A 21481-nucleotide genomic window follows, 5' to 3' on the forward strand; every position below is an offset into this window, starting at 1 on the left:
GCTTCCCTTGTGCTCCAGTGGTTAAGAATCTCTCCTTGCAATGCAGAGGACACAGGTGTGATTCTTGGTCCAGGAAGCTCCCATGTGCTGCAGGGCAACTGAGCCTATGCATTGCAACTACTGAAGCCCTTCTACCGGGAGCTGGTGCTCCGCAATGAGACATCCACGCACTGCAGCTAGAGAGTAGCCCCCACTCACCCCAACTACAGAAAACCCGCATGCAGTAACGAAGACCCAACACAGCCAAAAAAATGTTAAAGATGTGCTGTGTCCCATGCCCCAGCAACTCAGGGATTGACGGTAGAGAAACTCTTGTTCATACGCATTCGAGATGGACATAAGAATAGTCATACGCAATAATGTCTGTAATAACCAAAAAACAAAAAATCAAGTTGGATTGGATGATTTCTGGAACAGAAAAAGGACATTAATAGAAAAGCTAGTGAAATCTCAGAAACTGAAATTCAGTTAATAGTAGTGGATTAGGGTTGATTTCCTGTTTCTGACAAACGTACTCTGGTAACGTCAGAGCTGACAGAGAAATCTGGGTGAGGGGTCTATGGAGGTGTATGTCTTTCCAACATTTTGTAAATCTAAAAATCTTTTCAATCTAAAATTACTCCAAAATCAAAAGTTTGGGAAAAAGAAAAAATGTTCTTCTGAATAACTTGTGGTATAGAATAGTGATTCAATGGAATATTTTATAGCAGTGACAGTTTCAATTACTACAATACAGATGTGCTTCCATTTACTTATGAAGTTTCAAAACAGAGGCCAAAATACACAATATACAGTTTAGGGACACAAATAAAGTGAATTGGGCTTTTTAAAAGCAAAGGAAAGAGAAACACCAAATTTAACAAAGTAGTTACTCCTGAGAGGTGAGGGAAATGAATTGAGATGGAGAAGGGCCCGTGAGGGAAGCGCAGAGGAAATGGATTTTTTTCCCTTATGGTGGGCCCACTCATTTTATTCTTTATAATATAGATGTATTTGATTTTTAAACTATATTAAAATGTTTAAGCATTTGTAGCTCAACATTTTTTTTAGATTTGGGGGTGAGCTGTGGAAGCAAGATTTTGGGCTCTGGAACAATTCAAGTAATTCCTTTTATTTCCTCTCAATCCTTGACAGTCTTTTGGGTGCTGTGCTTTGAAAGAGGTACCAAAATAAGGGAAGAGATGGATTAAGAAATAAATAACAAGTGAATTACAAAGGGAGATGAGAGCTGTGAAAGAAATGAACACAATGATCTGATGGAGAGAATCTGGATGCTTGAGAAGCTGGATTTTCAAAGCACGGTCCCCAGACCAGCAGCACCACCAGTTTGTTAGAAATGCAGAAGACCAGGCCCTATCCCAGCCCTCCTAAGGCAGGAGGTCTTGAATTTAATAGCAAAATTCCCATGGGATTCATGTACACCTTGAATTTTGAGAAGCACTGCCTTAGCATGATCCAGGAAGACTTCTAGGAAGAGGTGGCATTTGAATTGAGACCTCAAAGTTAAGAGTCAGACGGTCAAGGAGAGGTCTAGAGCAAAACTTCCAGGCAAAGGGAGTGTCAGGTACAAAGGTCATGATACCAAGTAGAGGTCTGAGGAGCTCAAAAAGGCCTAGAGGACTTCCCTGGCAGTCCAGTGGTTACGACTTGGTGCTTCCACTGCAGAGGGCACTGGTTCCATCCCCAGTCTGGGAACCAAGATCCCATATGCTGAAAAATGCAGTCAAAAAAGAAACTGTCAGAGAGGACTAGTGTGGCCATAGTAAGCAACTCAGGGGTACTGATGAGGTTAAAGAAGCAGATGAGGTCCACCCAGAGCCTGATGGACTCTGGGAAGAAGTTTGGGTATTCTGTGAAATCGTTAGAATCCACTGCAGTGTTATTTGCAGGGAGAGGCACAGTCGGATGGACATTTACAAAAATGTCACTCTGGACCTGCAGTGGCTCCATATTGTGACACTTTAGCTAACCTGGAGCCACATTTCTCAGAATTCCCTTCCATATATGGTTCTGGGTTAGGCTTGGCTAGAAGAGAAATCCACAAAACATTGGTTTGTTTAGCAATTTTAATCTAATATATAGTCCATATTCAGATTTCCCAATCATCCTTCAAATTCTCACCTTAGCAATATTATTATGAATAATATTCCAAGTAACAATTACAGCTGTCCTAAGGTTGTCCTAAGGGCTTCCCTGGTGGCTCAGATGATAAAGAATCTTCCTGAAATGCAGCAGACCCAGGTTCAATCCCTGGGTCAGGAAGATTCCCTGGAGAGGGAATGGCTACCCACTCTAGTATTCTTGCCTGGAAAATTCCATGGACAGAGGAGCCTGGTGGGCTCCAGTCCATGAGTTGCAAACAGTCAGACAACTGAGTGACTAACAGGGTTGATCACACATAATTGCAAAGAATAAACCTTTTAGGGGTGGCAAACAGCGTCTTCCAATAATTTCTCCCCTTGGTGTGACCCAATTTTACACAGCCAGTTCCAAACATGATGGTAAATGCAGTATCTCATGCCTGGAGATTATGAATTAATTGACAAGCCCATTATCCAGTCGTTGTTCGGTTTTAAAACTTCCCTAGGTGATCACAGTATGCAGCCAAGTGTGGGAATCACTACTGTGACTGTAGGAAAACCTGCCCATCTCAGAAGTCAAATCCTGGGACGTCCCTGGTGGTCCAGTGGCTGAGACTCTGTGTTCCCAATGCAGGGGGCCCAGGTTTGGTCGCCGGTCAGGGAACTAGATCCCACATGCAGAAGCTAAAAGTTGACATGCCATAACTACAGATTCTGCGTGCTACAACTAAGACCCAGGGCAGCCAAATATATTCAGTAAATAAATATGTTTTTAAAAAGTCAAGTCCTCATCACGTTCTTCCTTGGCCATTGATAGATAAAGCTGCCTCCATGGTCCTCTCCACCTCCCACCACTGCCTGACTTACATGAAGACCACCGACCTGATCCTTTCAACAGTTCTCAACAGTGCTTCTGATACTGGGATCAGAAATGTTAGCTGGTCACTGAACCTCTGGAAGGTGTGAAGATGCTTAGGAAGCCTGGGCAGAAAAGGAGGGTCAAGGTGGGGAAGGGGTGCCTAGATTTGCACTCAGAAAAGTACAGGCATTTGAGGAGAAGTTGATCAGTGAAGTTGCTGAAAAAAAGAGGAAGCAGAGAAGTGGGAGGAAAACCATGAAAAATCAAGCCCCAGTGAAGTGAAGGGAAAAGACGCTTTCCGAGGACTGCCCTGGTGGTCCAGTGACTAAGATTCCTTGCTCCCAATACGGGGTGGGTGGAGGGGGGCGGCGGCGGGCTTGATCCCTAGTCAGGGAACTGGATACTGCAACTAAAGATCCCACGTGTTGCAAGGAAGATGGAAGATCCCACATGCCGAAACGAAGACCTGGCACACCCAAACAAATAAATATTAAAAAACAAAACCAAGATGCTCTGCAGAAGGTGTGAGAGGTCCACCCTGGCCTCACATCTCTCCTTCCTGCCTTCCTCACTTTCCTGTCCTCACATTCATCCCTTGAATTCACTTCCTTTGAGCATTCTCGAAGCCCTTGCCCCTCTCATCCTCTGAAGTACGCACCTGGCCAAACTCCAGGCATCTGCCTTCTCCAAGCCAGCTGAACAACGTAGCAGGAGGAAAATGCCCAGCCAGCCCAGCAGGGTTAACCTGAACCAGAGAAATCACAGACCTCAAGGGGGCGCAGGATGTTCTCTCTGTGTCTCTGGCAAGCTGGCTTTCTGTCCCATTGCAATTCGACCTGTTCCCTTTCAGGCCTCCCACCCACCTAGCCCTCTCATCCAGCTGGTGGCCGCGTCCCTCACTTCCCTGTGCAGACTGAAGCCATCATTTGGGAACCTCTTCATTGCCCAGTACCAGAGCACAAGCCCCTGCAACTTCCCATTCATTACCAGTCCCCCAACCCGTGGGTTCCATCCTGTTCTTTTTTCTTTTTTACCTTCTTTTCTTCCTTCATCATTCCACTTCTGTTACTTCTACTGCTCCTCCTTCAAATTCTTCTCCTCCTCCTTCTCCCTCTTCCTGCACAATCTCATCCCACACCAGCTGCTGCAATCCTTTCTAAAAGGAAAATGGGACCCCTCCACTCTTCGTGGGAAGAAGGGTGCGGACAGATTTAGCTACTACTCTCTTGCCTGAGGGTGTTTAGCTGGTGACTGTTAGTAAACTGAAGAATCTGTAGTAAAGGCAACTTCTTTGCCGCCAGCGGCCTGAGAGGTGATGCTTTGAGACCCTGTGAGCATCCTGCTTCCTACCAGCCTTCCCCCAGGGATGCTGGTGTCTGATTCTGCCCTTCTCCTGGAAAAATGTTTCCCAGCAGCTGACCATGTCACAGATGACCGCAGCCTGGACTCAAGTGGTCGGTATGGAGACGGTGAAAAATGACAACTCTGACTTTAATTGTAGTAAAATCCCTCACTGTGTAACTAATGACTAAGTATGTGTCTCCTCTGCTCATTCTGTGAGGATGGGGTCCATGCTGATTTTGGTCACTGGGTCTTCAGTACCTAACAGAACCTTCTAGTAATAATGTAAAGGCACCCGGGCTTCCCTGGTGGCTCAGTGGTAAAGCATCCACCTGCCAAGCAGGAGACACCAGTTCTATCCCTGAGTCGGGAAGATTCTGGAGAAGGAAATAGCAACCCACTCCAGTATTCTGACCTGGCAAATTCCATCGACAGAGGAGCCTGGCGGGCTACAGTCCATGGGATAGCAAACAGTCGGATACGACTTAAACAGACTTTCGTTTTCCTTTTTTTCCACCAGTGTACTGGACCCTTCACATTTACTCCCCAGGTGAGCGAGGGTTTGCTGCTGTGCCCACGGTACCCACGAGGAGCCTGAGGGACAGAGAGGAGACTAACTAACTTGCTCAAGACGCAGAGCCAGTAGGTGGCAGAGCTGGGGTATGAACCTGGAGGCCTCATTCCAGAGCCTGCTCTCCTCAATGTCATGTTCTCTGACTTCAGAAAGAAGCTGCAGTGCCACTATGGTGGAAGACAGTATGGAGGGTCCTCAAAAAACTGAAGCTAGAATTGCCCTATGACCTCTCCTGGGCATATATTTGGAGAAAGCCACAATTTAAAAAAGGGCACCCTAATGCTCATAGCAGCACTACTTACAATAGCTGAGATGAGTAAGCAATCTAAATATCCACTGACGAATGAATGGATAAAGGAGATGGGGTAAATACACACAAAGAGCTCGGCCATAAAAAAAAGAACAAAATAATGCCATTTGCAGCACCATGGATGGATCTAGAGAGCATCATATAAAAAAGCGAAGTAAGTCAAACAAAGACGAATACCACGTGATATCACTTTCATGTGGAATCTAAAATAGGGCACAATGAACTTGTGAACCTGTCCATGAAACAGAAAAAGACTCATGGACATGGAGAAAGACTTGTGGTTGCCAAGGGGAGGGAAGTGGGAAAGGGAAGGCTTGGGAGTTTGGGGTTAGCAGATGCAAACTATGGTATACAGACTGGATAAACAGCAGGTCCTACGGGATAGCATAGGGAACGGTATTCAGTATCTTGAGATAACTCATAATGAAAAAGCAGTATAAAAAGAATGTATGAATGACGGAACCATTTTGCTGTATAGCAGAAACTAACATTGTGAATCAACTTACTCTTCAGTAAAAAAGAAGAAATCCTTTAAGACTGTAATGACATTCTCCTTAAAAAAAAGAAGCTGCCGTTAAAATCTACTGAATGAGTTAAGACTGTGGGGTGGGGAGTTGAGGTGAGCAGGAAAGAGGGTGGGGGATCCCTCTACTTAAACTTCTTTAGGGGTGGATTTTTGTCTTTTTTTTTTTTCTTTCAAACAGAAGTGTCCAGCCTTCACAAGATGGGTTTTCTGAGCACAAGTAGCGCCAGCCCAGCCTGGCAGATGGGTCCATGCTCTGTCTCCCCACATCCGTTTGAGACACAAGGCTCCAGGATTCCAAAGTGTAGCTTTTTCCATGAAGGAACTAAAATCCAAATGTGTTCTATGTCTGAAGCCACCCAGGCACCCATTTTTCCTAACAGGAAAATCCAGGCTCACAAATACCATCCCTTCCTTACCTAAGTCCTTGCAGTTTCTCTGAGTGGAGTCCAGAAAGGAAGAAACGATGTAAAAAAAATAATTTGCCATCTTTGCACAGGTGATATGGGTGGCTTCTTCTCTCATTTCCACTAGAACTTCTCACCTCATTTCTCGAGATTCAACCAGATCATAGTCCCTCTGAAATCCACGCCATTGTTCTTAACTTCAGTGATAAAAGTAGTTCTCAGCTAATACACGGCCTCAGTTCCAAAGCTGTTACTCTCTAGCCATGTCATTCTTTCCTTCTTAAAATGTTGACATCGTATCCCTGGAAAAGGCATGTTTTGTTATTATTAGTAGCAAGCTGTGAGCTGGATTTGGAATAAGTTTCAAGGGGAATTGTTGAAGGAAAGATAAGAGAGAATTTTGGATTTCCTTTGTCTTTCGATGAATACTAGAATATTCATTGAGAATGCCCACGTGTTTGTCCTAGTGTTCAGCCTCTCCTCTGTATCAGCTAGCTACAGCTGTGTAAGAAATCATCTTGAAATTCAGTGGCTTAAAAGAACAACTTTTTTTGTTTTCTTATATGTTATCTGGGTCATCTGGACCCAGTTCTGCTAATCTGGGCCAGGCTCCACTGACCTTGGCTGAGCTCATTCATGAATCCACCATCATCCTCTGGCAGGTTAACCGGAGGCTGGCTGGTTTCAAATGACTTCAGCTAGGATGACTCACTTCTTCTTTACCTTTCCCTCACATCCCTCCAGCTAGCTAGCCTAGGCATGTTCTCACAGCAAGGAGAGAGAAGAGAAATACTCAGAGCTTCTTAAGGCTTAATCTGCAATCTACTGATGAAAACAAGTTGTATGTTTCAGTTCAGGGGATAGGGAAAAAAACTCTGTCTCTTGATGGGAGGAGCTGCAAAAGCACACGACAAAGGGCCTGGATACAGGAGGGATGAAGAAGGGTAGCCTCAAAGTAGAGAAGAGTTAGCTGTTTTTGTTCAATTACTCAGTCATATCTGACTGTTTGTGACCCCATGGACTGCAGCATGCCAGGCTTTCCCATCCTTCACTATACTTTGCTCAAACTCATGTCCAGTCAGTGAGGCCATCCAATCATCTCATCCTCTGTCACCTTCTTCTCCTGCCCTCAATCTTTCCCAGCATTGTGGTCTTTTCCAGTGAGTCAGTTCTATGCATCAAGTGGCCAAAGTATCGGAGTTTCAGCATCAGTCCTTCCAGTGAATATTCAGGGTTGATTTCCTTGAGGATTGACTAGTTTGATCCCCTTGCTGTCCAAGGGTCTCTCAAGAGTCTTCTCCAGCACCACAGTTCGAAAGCACCAATTCTTCGGTGCTCAGCCTTCTTTATGGTTCAACTCTCACATCTCCTTGTGACCCCATGGATGGCAGCACACCAGGCTTCCCTGTCTTTCACTATCTCCTGGAATTTGCTCAAATTCATGTTCATTGAGTCAGTGATGCCACCTCATCATCTCATCTCAGGATGCCATCTCATCCTCTGCCATCCACTTCTTTTGCCTTCAGTCTTTCCCAGCATCAGAGAAGAGTGGTCCCTTCCTATTTTTGCTTCTTTTCCCATTGGTCAGGGAAAGTTTGATTCCCGTTGTCCAGTTGCTTCATATGCCCCACGCTCCTGTTTGCTGATTTCAATCTTCACTTCTTTCTGTGGGTCCCTTTGATTTCTTTCAGGGCTGCTTTATCTCAAGTCCCCAACCCCACCTCCACCCATTATCACTGATGACGCCCTTCTTATTTTAGGATCAAGCTGATTCCTGCTTCCCTGCTTCTTGTTTATTTCTTCCATCTCCTGTGAGGAAGTGTTTCTTCTCCAGCAGTCCACCCCTCCCACTTTGTAGCCCACCCCCCCCAGGCGGTCACCCTTCTGCCTCCCTATGGGTCAGTCCTCCTGTCTCTAGAAGCCTCCACCCTGGTCCAGGTGTCACCATTATCTCTTGTCTTAGACTCACAGCAACCATATGTATGGGGGTGGTGAGTGGTTGGGTGTCCCCCGTGGCTCAGTGGTAAAGAATCCACCTGCAAAGTAAGGGTCACGGCAGATGCAGGTTCGATCCCTGGGTTGGGAAGATCCCCTGGAGGAGGGCATGGCAAACCACTGTAGTCTTCTTGCCTAGAGAATCCCATGGACAGAGGAGCTTGGTGGACTGTAGTCCACGGGGTCACAAAGGGTCGGACATGACTAAAGAGACTTAGCAGGCAGCACGGTGAGCAGCAGTGTCTGGGTATTCATCTTGGTTCTGCTGTGAACTAGCTGGGTGACTGGAGGGGACTGACTTTACCTCTCTGTGCCTCAGTTTCCTTCTGCTGTAGACTGAATGTTTATGTTCCCCCTTCGTCCCACAGATCTATATCTTGAAACCTAATCTCCAGTGTGATGATGTACGGAGACAGGGCCTTTGGGAAGTGATTAAGTCATGACAGTGGGGGTTCTCATGAATAAAATAAATTCCCTTAGAAAAGAGACCCCAGAGGCTGCTCTTACTCCTTTTGCCCCGTGGGCATGAGGCAGGAAGGTGGCTGTTTGTGAGCCAGGGAGCAGGACTTCACCAGCCACTGAGTCAGCCAGAACCTTGATCTTGGATTTCCCAGCCTCCAAAACTATAAGAAAAAAAAACAAAATCTGTTGTTTATGAGCTACCTGGTCTATGGTCTTCTGTTACATCAACCTAGACAGACCTAAGACACGTCTTCTATGACACCTTGCTCACTTCTGTGACTTTCCTGGTGGTCCAGTGGTTAAAAAACTCCTTGCTGCCACTGCAGGGGGCGCAGGTTTGATCCCTGGTCTGGGAAATAAGATCTTGCATACAGCGTGACCACAAAAAAAACCAAGAATGACTCACTTCTATAGATTAGTGATAAAGCTATCTGCTTAGATGGGTGTTTGTTGTGAGGATCTGAAAAGCAACCTCGTCTGAAGAGCTGCAGCATTTGCGTTGCCCTGGTCCTGGAGATGACAGGGCTGAATGGCCGCGACAGGAGGGGGGTGGGGGACTGACTCCGCCTGATGTGCTGGGTCTGTGCGTGGTACATCACCGGTCCTTCCAGGGAGCCTAGGGCTTAGTTCCATTTTCCCCACGAGACAACTGAGGCTCAGACTGCCTCAGGGTCACAGTTGCCCAAGGTCACAGTTACCGAATGACTGACAAAGATTTGAACTGAGATCCATCTGTTGCCTGAATTTCTGTCTCTGACTGTGAGCGCCAGCTTCTCCCTGGTCTTCAAGATTCCCTGCTGACCCCTCCATCTCTGCTCCCCAGTCAGCCAACGGGAGGCAAAGAAGGGGTAAAGCAGATCAGATGCCTTCCTTCCTAAGATTTTTCGGTGACATGACTCAGTCCATTGCACAATCCAGGATGGGACCCTGAACTGGGGGAAAACATGGCTCTAAAGGGCGTTATTGAAGTGAGGAGAGAGATCTGAATTTGTGGATTAAACAATCGTACTGTTGTATCAGTGTTACATTTCCTGATGTTGATGACTGTCCTGGGGCTTCTGAAGAGAATGTCTTTGTTCTGTAGCTCCATGCTGAAGTATTTATAGGGACCAAGGGACAGGATGTTTGCCACTGACTCTCGAATACTCAGAAAAGAGATTAAACACATGTGGCAAAATATTATTGACAGACCTAGGAAAGAGGAGTTCTTTTCACTCTTCTTGCTTGTCTTCCGTTGTTTGATCTTATATCTGGTGAAAAACTATCAGCAAAACAAACCATTCATCGCGCTCCCAGTAGATACCCAAGAGACAGGAAAATCTATGTCCACACGAACCCTTATACACCGAGGTTCAAAGCAGAACTATTCACAGCAGCCGAAAAGCAGAAACAACCTAAATATCTGTCCATTGATGAATGGATAAACCAAAGGTGAAGTGAAAGTTGCTCAGTCGTGTCCGACTCTTTCTGACTCCATGGACTATACAGTCCATGGAATTCTCCAGGCCAGAATACTGGAGTAAATAGTCTTTCCCTTCTCCAGCAGATCTTCCCGACCCAGGGATCAAACCCAAGTCCTCCCACATTGCAGGCGGCTTCTTTACCGGCTGAGCCACCAGGGAAGCCCAAGGATACTGGAGTGGGTAGCCTATCCCTTCTCCAGCGGATTTTTCTGACCCAGAAATCAAACCGGGGTCTCCTGTATTACAGGTGGATTCTTTACTGGCTGAGCTACCAGGGAAGTCCTAAACCAAAGGTGGTATATGCCAATAGTGGAATTTTTTTTTGATTGAAATAAAGTTGATTTACAATGTTGTGTTAGTTTCATATATACAGCAGGGATTTAGTTATATATTTGTGTATATATATATATATATATATATATATAGGCTTCCCAAGTGATGCTAGTGGTAAAGAACTTGCCTGCCAATGCAGGAGACATAAGAGACACAGATTCGATCCCTGGGTCAGGAAGATCCCCTGGAAGAGGGCATGGCAACCCACTCTAGTACTCTCTCAGGGAGAATCACATGGACAGAGGAGCCTGGTGGGCTACAGTCCATAGGGTGGCAAAGAGTCACCCTATGACTGAAGCGACTTAGCACGCATGCACATATATATATATGTATATATATATATATGTATATATATATATATATATATATATATGTATTGTTTCCATTATAGTTTATTGTACGATATTTAATATAGTTCTCTGGGCCACACAGTAGGCCCTTGTTGTTTATCTATTTTATATATAGTAGTTTGTATCTGCTAATCCCAAACTCTTAATTTATCCCTCCCTGTCTTTTCCCTTTTGGGAAGGATGAGTTTGTTTTCTATGTCTGTGAATCTGTTTTGTAAATAAGGTCCTTTGTATCATATACTTTACACTCCACATATAAGTGATGTCATTTGCCGTTTGTCTCTGACTTACTCCACTTAGTATAATAATCTGTAAGTCCAACTATCTTGCTGCAAATGTCATTATTTAATTCTTTTTATAGCTAAGTACTATTCCACTGTGGGTTTCCCAGGTGGCTCAGCAGTAAAGATTCCGCCTGCTGATGCAGGAGAGGCAGAAGACATGGGTTCAATTCCTGGGTCAGGAAGATCCTCTGGAGGAGGAAATGGCAACCCACTCCAGTATTCTTGCCTGGGAAATCCCATGGACAGAGGAGCCTGGCGGGCTACAGTCCATGGGGTTGCAGAGTCGGACACAACTGAGCAACCGAGCATGCACACACTATTTCACTGTATATATGTACCACACCTTCTTTATCCATCCATCTCTGGATGGACACTTAGGTTGCTTGTCAGTAGTGATGCTATGAACATGGAGGTACACGTATCTTTTCAAAGTAGAGTTTTTTCCAGATATAGGCCCAGGAGTAGGATTGCTGGATCATAAGGGAACTCTATTTTTAGTTTCTCTGCGTGTGTGGGATTTTTTTTAGTTTTTTGAAGAACCTCCATGCTGTTCTCCATAGTGGCTGCACCAGTTTATATTCCCACCAACAGTGTGTATGTGAGGGGGTTTCTTTTTCTCCACACCCTTTCGAGCATTTATTATTTGTAGACTTTTAATGATGGCCATTCTAACCGGCGTGAGATGATACCTCAATGTAGGTTTGATTTGCATTTCTCTGATAATTTTTAGCGATGTTGAACATCTTTTCATGTGCTTATTGGCCATCCGTATCTTCTTTGGAGAAATGCTATGTAGGTCTTCTGTCTATTTTTTGATAGGTTTGATTTTTTTTGTTTTCAAGTTGTATGAGCTGTTCGTATATTTTGGAAATTAAGCCCTTGTCAGTTGCATCATTTACAAATATTTTCTCCCAATCCATGTTGTTGTTGTTTAGTTGCTAAGTCATGTCCAGCTCTTTTTCGACCCCATGGACCGTAATAGCGCACCAGGCTTCTCTGTCCATGGGATTTTCCAGGCAAGAATACTGAAGTAGGTTGCAGTTTCCTTCTCCACCCAGTCCATAGGTTGTCTTTTTATTTTGCTTATGGTTTCCCTTGTTGTGCAAAAGCTTGTGAGTTTGATTAGGTCCCATTTGTTTATTTTGCTTTTATTTCTATTACCTTGGGAGACCCTGCAGTGGAATATTATTCAGCCATAGAAAGGAATGAAATTCTGACTCACGCTATAGCACACATGAACTTTGAAAACGTTATGCTGGGAATCCCCTGGTGGTCCAGTGGTTAGGAGTCTGCACTCTGACTGCCAGGGTTCCAGGTTCAATCCCTGGTCAGGGAACTAAGTCCCCATAAACCATGAGGCGGAGCTAAAAAATAAAAAGAGACATTATGCAAAGTGAAAGAAGCCAGACACAGAGGCCACATGTGGCAGGATTTCATTTATATGAGAGGTCCAGAATGGACAAATTGGTAGAGACAGAAAACAGATTAGTGGTTGCTTAGGGTTGGTGGGGAGGGTAGGGGATAGGAAGGAACTGCTAATGATACAGGGTTTCTTGTTGGAATGATGGAAATGTTCTGGAACTAGATAGTGGTGATGGGCAAGCCTGTGAATGAATATACAATAAGCCATGGAGCGGCTTCCCTGGTGGTCCAGTGGTTAAGAATCTGCCTTGCAAAGCAGGAGACATCGGTTCCATCCCTTGTCGGGGAAGATCCCACATACCTCGGGGCAGCAAAACCCTTGGGCCACAGTTACTGAGCCTGCACCCCGGAGCCCATGTGCTTCGACTACTGAAGCCCGGTGCCCTAGAGTCGGTGCTCGGGAAATAAAGAAGCTACTGCAGTGATAAGCCTGAGCACTGCAACCAGAGGGTAACCCCTGCTGGCTGCAAGAGAACAACCCTTGAAGTAGCGAAGACCTGGTGCAGCCAAACACAAATAAATAATTTTTTAAAGTTCTTATTAAAAAAAAACACCTTGGAATGGATCACTTTAAACAAGTGAGTTTTATGGTATGTGAATTGCCTGGCAATTACAAGTAATAATGACAGTGACAACAAACCCATCAATGACTGTGTATGACCTTTGAGATCAAACTCGAAACCTCCGGTGTAAGGTCACTCAGTCCCTCAGCCTCATGCAGCTGAGCTCTCAAGACGCCAGCAGCCTGACCAGCCTTCTTTCCCTGTTTCTGCCACCTCTGGGCCTTTGCACCTGTTGCTCCCCTCCACCTTTGTCTAACTCCATTTATCTTGCAAGTCTTAGCTTACAATGGGCTCCCTTCAGGAAGGTGTCCCTTAATCTTCAGAGTGCAGGTCACCAGGTTCCCAGAGTAGCATTAAGGATGATTTCCAGGTGATTTATTGTAATGCATGTTGGGGAAAAAGTAACTGGACTTCATGAATTTTGTAGCTTGGTGTGAGCCTAAGGTAGCCCCAGGGAAACCCATCAAAGGAAGAAAAAAGACTTGAATGAAAGGACAAATTTTTAACAATTTATTTTACTGAAGTAGAGTTGGTTTAGCAATACTGATTTCTACTGTACAGGAAAGTGATTCAGTGATACGTATATAGACATTCTTTTTGTAAGAGTTTTAAAAAATAATTTTATTTCTTAATTTTTGGCTGTGCTGGGTCGTGGTTGCTGCCGGGGCTTCTCTCTGGTTATGGGCTTCAGTAATTGTGGTTCCCTGGCTCTGGAGCACAGGCTCAACAGTCGTGGCACATGGGCCCAGCCGCCCGAGGTAGGCAGGATCCTCCCAGATCAGGGATGAAACCCGCGTCTTCTGGATCGGCAGGTGGACTCTTCACACCCCCAGGGACGCTCCTAGACATTCTTTTTCAAGTTCTTTTCCACATTCATTTCCATTATGCTTTGTCATAGGATATTGCACATACTTTCCCGTGCTATACAGGAGAACCTCGTTTATAAGAGAACAGATCTTTAAGATACAAACAACAGAGGCAATACTCTGTAAAAACTGTGAAATAGCCCCTCGGGAATAATAGAAGTGGGGAACCCCCTGGGGGCTGGGTTCACTCCCACAGCAGCCATCAGACTAACACCTGTCAGGCTGGGAAATGGTTTGTTTCACACCTGTCTCCCCCGCGGCGGTTTGAGTCCCATGAAGGCAGGCGGGGCCTGTCTCTTCCCCACTGTATCCCCTCATTACTGCTGCAGGGCGGGGCTCACAGTAGCTGCTCAGAGAGGGTGTGCTGAATGAACGCAGGCCAGGTAATTCTGGAGTGTGGACTTTCACCCAAGGGCCCTGAGGATCCCTGGGAGGGTTTCCATCAGGGGAGTGTCAAGGTTGATCTGTGCTTTAGGAATTCCAGGCTCCTGGGACTTCCTGGTGGTCCAGTGGCTAAGACTCCCAGCTCCCAATGCAGGGACCTGGGTTTGATCCCTGGTTAGGGAACTAGATCCCATGTGTCCCAACTAAGACCTGGTGCAACCAAATAAATAAATATTAAAAAAAAAAGAAGAAGAAGAAATTCTAGGCTCCTTTTCTACTCTAGACCCACACTCCTCCCCATCCAGTCTCTTCTGTCAGACCCCTCTTTATCCTTCTCCTCCTCCAGGAAGCCTTCCTGAACTGTAGGCTGCGTGGTGGAGTGCCTGCTCTGGGCTTCCCCCATACCAGCCCTGTCTACCCTGGGGGTGGGTCTGTATCCTCCAGAGACCTGTGAGATCTCCGCGAGGTCCACCCTAGGCTCTCAGGAACCTTAGAGCAGGGACCTTGACTGGGTCTCACTCCACTGCCATCTCCCCAGATCTCCCTCCAGCCTTTCTCTCCACCAGTCCCTCCCTAACTGTTTTTGGACATTGCCATGTGTATTTTTTAATTTAGTTTTTACTTTATATTGGGATGTAGCTGATTTACAATGTTTCGTTCACTTCAGGTGTACAGCAAAGTGGTTCAGTTATACATATACATATATCCCTCCATTTTTCAGATTCTTTAGGTTGGGTTTCCCAGGTGGTGCAAGTGGTAAACAAGCTGCCTGCCCATCAGGAGACATAAGAGATGGGGGTCCAGATCCCTGGGTTGGGAAGATGCCCTGGAGAAGGAAATGGTATCCCACCCCAGTACTCTTGCCTGGGAAATTCAATGGACAGAGGAGCCTGGTGGGGTCCACGGGGTCACAAAGAGCTGGACACGACTGGAGCCACTGAGCATGCATATGTTATTACAGAATATTTTTATGTTTTTTTAAAAAATTATTTATCTTTGGCTGTGCTGAGTCTTCATTGCTGCGAGAGTTCTCTCTAGTTGAGGAGAGCAGACGTTACTCTCTAGTTGTGCACGGGTTTCTCATTGGGGTGGCTTCTCTTGCTGCTGAGCATGGGCTCTAGGCTCGAGAGCTCAGTGGTTGTGGCTCCGGGGTTCCAGAGCACAGGCTCAATAGTTTCGACTCAGGGGCTTAGCTGCTCCAGGGCATGCAGGATCTTCCCGGATCAGGGATCGAACCCATGTCTCCTGTGTTGTCAGGTAGATTTCTAACCACTGAGCAACTAGGGAACCCCTCATGTGTATTATTTTTTAAATCACGTGTGCTTAACACCTCTGCTTTCTCATCATCTAAAGAAAATTTTAAATTTGTGTATTATGAAATTGATTGCTGTCACCATTTAAAATGTATAATTCTGTGGCATTACGTACATTCACAATGTTGTACCATCATCACTATCTTTTTTTTTGACTCTGTTGGGTCTTAAGTTGCCACACATGGGATCTAGTTCCTGGATCAAACCCAGATCCCCTGCATTGGAAGCATGGAGTCTTAACAATTGGACTACCGGGGAAGTCCCCCCTCACCCCAAAAGGAAACTCTGTGCCCATGTAGCCGTCACTCACCATTCCCCTCTCCCCACATCCCCTGACCTCTGCTCATCTGTTTTCTGTCTCTGTGGATTTGCCTCTTCTGGACAGTTCATAAAACTGGGCTCATCCAATATGTGATCTTTCAGATCTAGCTTCTTCCACTCACCCTTGTTTCCAAGGTTCCATGTTGCAGCGTGGACCCATTCTCTTTCATGGGGCTGAATAATTTCCCATCGGGTTGATTCCTTCATCCGTTGATGGACATTTGGGTTGTTTTCACCTCTGTGAAAACAGCAGTGACTACAGCTGCTGGGAACATTCATGTACAAATTATGGTTTGAACGCCTGTTTTCAACTATTCTGGGTATATGCATAGGCATGACCCTGTAGTAATTCCAGGTGCGGCTGATGGAGGAAACAGCAAACTGTCATCCATACTGGTGGCCCCATTTTAGCCACTTCTCATTCCCCTACATCCTTCCTATCATTTGGTATTATCCATTTTTTTGATTATAGCCCTTCTGATGACGGTGAAGGGGCACCTCATTGTGGTTTTGACTTACATTTCTCTAATGACTAATACCTTCCCAGATGACACAGCGGTAAAGAACCCGCCTGCCAATGCAGGAGATATGGGTTCCATCCCTAAGTTGGAAAGATCCCCTGGAGTAGGAAATGGCAACCCACTCCAGTATTCTTGCCTAGAAAATTCCACGGACAGAGGAGCCTGTCGGGCTACAGCCCGTGGGGCCACAAAGAGTCGGACATGACTGAGCATACACACAATGACTAATAACTTTTGAGTATCTTTTCGTGTACTTCTTGGTCATTATCTTTTGCAAACTGACCTTAGCTCCTGCTGCTACTGCTAAGTCACTTCAGTCGTGTCCGACTCTGTGCGATCCCATAGATGGCAGCCTACCAGGCTCCCCCGTCCCTGGGATTCTCCAGGCAAGAACACTGGAGTGGGTTGCCATTTCCTTCTCCAATGCATGAAAGTGAAAAGTGAAAGTGAAGTCGCTCAGTCGCGTCTGACCCTCAGCGACCCCATGGACTGCAGCCTTCCAGGCTCCTCCATCCACGGGATTTTCCAGGCAAGAGTACTGGAGTGAAGTGGCATTGCCTTCTCTGGACCTTAGCTCCTACCACCTCTCTAAAGCTATTCACTGGCTTATCTCTCTCTCTCTCTCTGTTAAAGGGCCCCACCTCCCCCCGCCCCTTTATTTCTTCATTTTTTGGCTGCACCACCCATGGCATATGGGATCTTAGTTCCCCAACCAGGGAATCGAACCTGTGCCTCCTGCATTGAGAATGTAGAGTTTTAACCACTGGACTGCCAGGGAAGTCCCTTGGTTTTAACTTTTTAAAAAAATTTTTTATGGTTTATTACATGATATTGAACATAACTAGGCTTCCCTTGTGGCTGGGCTGGTAAAGAATCCGCCTGCAATGCAGGAGATCTGGGTTCGATCCCTGGATTGGGAAGATCCCCTGGAGAAGGGAAAGGCTACCCACTCCAGTATTCTGGCCTGGAGAATTCCTTGGACTGTATAGTCCATGGGGTCACAAAGAGTCGGACACGACTGAAAGACTTTCACTTCACTTCACTTCACTGAAAATAATTTCCTGTGCTATACAGTGGGAACTTGCTGCTTAGCCACAGGCTTAATTCCCATTTTTTCTGTCTCTTAGCAACTTTGCATACCTTCTTCTGTCTCCTGCCATGATCTACCCATTCCTGGTCTTCCTCTTCTTTTTCTGGAGATAGAGGTGTGACCTCAGGCAAGTTATGTAACTTCTCTGTGCCTCGGTTTCTTCGTCTGTGAAGTGAGACCGCTAAACATTTTGACCTCAGGGTTGTTGTAACAACTCAGTGAGTTAGAAGTGTGCCTTGCACACGGTAATCATTAGGGAAGCATTTAATGGTGAGAGAGGAGTAGGGCAGCCGAGGGCAAAATGTTTCCTCGTGAAAGGTACTTTAAAAAATAAAAAAGATTGAGGAAGAAAACATTAGATTAAATTAAAAAGCTTGCCCTGATATAGAATTTTAGGGGGAAAAAAAAACATCAGAAATTATTTTATTTCAAAAAAATCCGCAATATTACTCAACCATAAAAAATAATAAAATAACGCTATTTGCAGCAATATGGATGGACCTAGAGAGGATCATACTAAGTGAAGTAAGCCAAAGACAACATCATATGATATCACTTATACTCGGAATAAAAAAGGAAACAAACAAATGAACGTATTGACAAAACAGAAAGAGACAAAACAAACTTGTGGTTACCAAAGGGAAAGGGGGGGAGGGTGAGGATAAACTAGGAGTTTGGGATTAACATATACACAATACAATATATAAAATAGATAATCAACAGGGACCTACTGCATTGTACAGGGAACTATACTCAGTATTTTATAACAATCTTTAAGGGGACAGAATCTGAAAAAGAAGAAAAATATATATCAAGTCACTTTGCTGTACACAGGAAACTTACATGCATTGTAAATCAGCTATACTTCAATAATAAAAAAAAATCACAAAACTCCTTTACAACAGAAAGCATAGAAAATGGTTCACCGTCATTAAGAATCTGCATTAAGCTTTTTATGGCTTTTAAAACAATGCATCAAAAGACAAAGCAGTTTTTAGGGTCAAGTGTAAAATATTCGTTACAAGTATGAACTGTGGAGCAGAGCTGCCAGGGTCCAAATAGCTGTGAGGCCAGACGTGGGCAGTTATATAACCTCTCTGTGACTCAGTTTCCACACTCGTAAAACGGGTTGCTGTTAGAAGGTGCGAGGATCTTTGGGGCATTCACCGAGTTTATCTGTGTATCTGGGCCGGCAGTGCCAGCTCCGATAGGCGCGTTCCTTAGAACTACAAGCTCGGCATGTTTTCACTACGGGCCTGGGTGACTTTCCCAGACATGTAAACAATGTTTTACAAATCCTTTAGCGAACTTATACAGAGGAAGTCTTTACAAGTAAGATCCATAACAGGTCAAAACTCAGCTGCAGGAAATCGTTCTCATCCTCGCCTCCAGATCGCCGAGAACAGAGTAATAACAAACGTCAAAATCCGGACAACTCTCCCTTCTGCCGGTCAGTTCCGTCAGCCTCGCGTCGTTTACCAGAGGAGGCTGGCTTTCTTTCTTAAAGGGGCCTCTCCTAGTTTTGACTTCTCTTTCCTAAGAGGGCCTCCCCCACATCCTCCACTTAGCGTCTCTCAGGAAGGTGTCCCTCTCTCCCAGTCGGGATGTTAAATCCTGCAGTGATTACTAATAAATTTAAAAAAACCCCTTCATTGGATCCGGGTATCTCTTGGTCATTGAGTAGGTGAAGCAGCTCTTTCCTAATGCGTTCCCACTCCCCAATACCATTGTGGGATGCAAGGAGCGCAGATTGGGGGTCCATGGCCTCTGTAGTCTAGTCAAGAGTTTTCCTAGGGGCAGTTGCTTCGAGATATGAGATACGTGGGGAGAGTTCTCAGAATTTAATATTTTTGTTTACCCTATATGTCTTTGAATAGGTGCTACAAGTTGCTAATTTTACAAAGGTCCAAAGTGATCTGCCTTCCACGCACCTCCTTCTCTCCACAGACATCTGCAGTTAGGAGTTTGTTTTTGCTTCCGAAGATATTCTGCGTGTTTAACAAACAGGTTATATTTTCTCACGCACCTTAAATTATACACTCGGCTTCCGTTATTGCCTTTTTCCCTTAACTGAATTCATAGCTCAGTTCGTGTCAGTTCATGTATTACTTCCTCATTTTATGTTTATGTCCCACTATGGGCCACTCCGTGAGTGCTAAGTCGCTTCGGTAGTGTCCGACTCTTTGCAACCCCATGGACTGTAGCCCACCAGGCTCCTCTGTCCATGGGATTCTCCAGCCGACAACACTTGGGTGGGTTGCCATTTCCTTCTCCAGGGGATCTTCCCCACCTAGGGATCGAACCCGAGCCTCTTAGGCGTCTGGCATTGGGGGGCGGGTTCTTCACCACTAGCGCCACCTGGGAAGCCCACTACGGGCCAGATCACAGCTTATTTGAGTCCCCTAGCTTATTTGAGTCCCCTATCCATGGGCAGCTAGGTTGTTTCCGGGTTTGTTTTTCCTTATGCATTTTTATGGAAACAAAAACAATGCTCCCTACGCCCTTGGTTAGCATTTATCAAGAAGCCAGCGGAAGGCTCAAACTTGCCGGCCCCCGCTGCCCGCACCCGCCCAGGGCACTCCCATCTCCAGTGTCCCGAAGCTTCAGCGGCGAGTCCGGCGCAGCTTCTGCCTGGCTGAAGCTGTCAGGCGCCCGCAGGGGCCCTCTGGAGCCCCGCCCCGCAGCCGGCAGTCTGGCCGATTCAAATCCAGCCAATAGCAGTGTGTAAACAAACCCCGACCCCGCCCCACGGTGAATAACTCCCCCGGCCGGCGCGAAACCTATTTAGCTTGGCGGAGAATAGGGGCGGGACGAATACGTGACCCCACCCCCAGCGCGAGCCAATGGGCGGCTGGGCCCCGCCCCTCGCACTTGCCGCTCTGAGGACCCGAAGTCGGGCTGGGCTTGTATCTGCCTGATTCGCGGCCCCGCGAGGTCTTGGCGCTGCCGGCTAGGCAGCGTCTCTGGGAGCTAGGGCAGCGCTATCCCGCTGTACGCGGCACGCTTAAAGGGCGCGGTCAGAGGGCGAAGGTCGCTCCGGAGTCAGTGCCCTCCGAGCCCTCCTATTTTTCCCCACCTGGCGGCTAGTATTCGGATCCCTGACGTTGGATTGACCGAGACGTGAAGGGTCCGCAGGGGTGTTCGGGGCAAGGTTTTTTGTTTTGTTTCTTCTTGTTATGGAATCGTTTATACGCCTCCAGAAAAGTGCACAAATCTTAAGCGTGCTGCTCAGCTGAGAACGAAAAACACCAGTGGAAACATCCTCCCAGATAAAAAAGCTACTTAAGTTGACCAAGTTTTAAACTTCGCAGCTGCGGGTGCGAGGGAGGAGCCGCGATGGGCGTTGTTTTGGTTTTCAGAGGCACAAACCGCTTGTTTTTTTTAAAAAAAAAAAAAAGTAAAGAAAGAAAAAGGAAAACCACGCCTCTCTGTAGAGAGATGGTAATCAGGCCAGACTGGTCAAGCTCCCGCTGAGTAGGAGCTGGGCTGTGGGACGGGTAGGAGGTATAGGCAAGTTAGAGATAAAGGGGATTAGGGTCTGGTTGAGAGGGTGGGGTGGAGAACTTGAAACGTGAGGGGGTGGGAGAGGGGAGCCTTCTGGGCTGGAGTGTTGGGAGAGCCTGCGGGACTTGAAGCCGGTGGACTAAAAGTGGACCTAGGCATCCTGGCCACTTGGAGAGGGCAAATTAGTTCTCCAATGTCCTGGACTTTTCCGTGCAAATGAGCGTGTGTGGGGTGGAATGGGCGAGGCGGTTTCCAGCTGTTCTTTTCTGCTACCCGAGTATAATTAAAACAGCCCTAAAACGAGATGAGGGGCCCGGAAACCCAAGCTCACGTTGGCTACAGGGATGTAGCATATTTGCTCACTGAGAAAAGTTGGGTGCATCTTCTCCAGTACGAATTTCTTACATCTGAATGCTGTTTTGTCCCTGTCCCATAAGAGCTTCTGCATGCCCTGTATCCATTTCATCCTCCCGGTGGTCTTCATAGTCTGGACTCTGGGAACAGACGGAGCTAGG

This window comes from Ovis aries, chromosome 14 (genome assembly GCF_016772045.2).
Source record: "Ovis aries strain OAR_USU_Benz2616 breed Rambouillet chromosome 14, ARS-UI_Ramb_v3.0, whole genome shotgun sequence".
NCBI lineage: Eukaryota > Metazoa > Chordata > Mammalia > Artiodactyla > Bovidae > Ovis > Ovis aries.